The sequence below is a fragment of the Entelurus aequoreus genome, linkage group LG28 (genome assembly GCF_033978785.1).
Source record: "Entelurus aequoreus isolate RoL-2023_Sb linkage group LG28, RoL_Eaeq_v1.1, whole genome shotgun sequence".
NCBI classification, from domain to species: Eukaryota; Metazoa; Chordata; class Actinopteri; order Syngnathiformes; family Syngnathidae; genus Entelurus; species Entelurus aequoreus.
The window spans coordinates 23805937-23807650 of record NC_084758.1 but is presented as its reverse complement, the minus strand read 5'-3'; positions in this window follow the sequence as shown (position 1 = coordinate 23807650).

The following is a 1714-nucleotide window of genomic DNA, read 5'->3' as shown; positions in this document are numbered from 1 at the left end:
TAGTGTGTATCCTCAAAACAAGTCTTCAGAAGATTAGGACCATTGGGGTCTTGGGGATTTTCTAACTCCACGGACAGTTTGGTCCTCTTGGTCTCCTACGGGCGTTCCCTCTCCGCTGCGGGCGTGCCTCCGCAAGAGATCTGCAATCAACACACCTGCCCGTGATGAGGGACCAGCCTTCATAAGACAGCGAATCTTAAGATCCGGCGCCAGAACGTAGCTTCTCGTACCCAGAACGGTAAGCCAACACGTCTTCAGCCTTCTCTCTCCCTGTGTTCACTGTCTTTCGTGTCGTCCTCCAGCTTCCCGTAATCCTTCCTCGTCCTCGAGCTGTGTGTCTCGTCTACCTGGACCCCCTTTCGGATTCCGTCTTTTCTTCCTGGACTTCGACCTCACGCACTGGGCGTGTGATTGGCAGTCGGGTACCAGCATACCGTCTTTGACCTCACCTGTTTATAAAGGCTACCATTTATTTTGTTTCCCGAGTATTCTGTTACTTGATTTTTGAAAATAAAATAATCTACAATCGAGCTGCTGAATCAGTTTGAATTACTGGATGGATAGCGGGAAAAGGAAAAATATATGACAAGGACGGCTGTGTGTGGTATGTATGTATGTATATGTATATACGTATATGTATATACGCATATGTATACACGTATATGTATGTATACACGTATATGTATATATACGTATATGTATATATACGTATATGTATATATACGTATATGTATATATACGTATATGTATATATACGTATATGTATATATACGTATATATGTATATGTATATATGTATGTGTATATGTATATACATATATATGTATATGTGTGTATATATATGTGTATATACATATATACATATACATATGTATATATGTGTATATGTATGTATGTGTATATGTATATGTGTATATGTATATGTGTATATGTGTATGTATATGTGTATATGTATATGTGTATATGTGTATACGTATATGTGTATATGTATATACGTATGTGTATATACGTATGTGTATATACGTATATGTGTATATATACGTATATACGTATATGTGTATATGTATATTCGTATATGTATATATGTATATACGTATATATGTATATACATATATGTATATACGTATATGTATATACGTATATGTATATACGTATATATGTATATACGTATATATGTATATACGTATATATGTATATACGTATATGTATATACGTATATATGTATATACGTATATGTATATACGTATATGTATATACGTATATGTATATACGTATATGTATATACGTATATGTATATACGTATATGTATATACGTATATGTATATACGTATATGTATATACGTATATGTATATACGTATATGTATATACGTATATGTATATACGTATATACATATACGTATATGTATATGTGTATATATATGTGTATATATACATATACACATATACATATATACATATACATATGTATATATGTGTATACGTATGTGTATATGTATATGTATATATATGTATATGTGTATATGTGTGTGTATGTGTATATATGTATATATGTGTATGTGTATATATGCGTATTTGTATATACGTATATGTATTTGTGTATATGTATATACGTGTATATGTATATACGTGTATATGTATATACGTGTATATGTGTATATGTATATACGTATATGTGTATATGTATATGTATTTGTATATGTGTATGTGTATATGT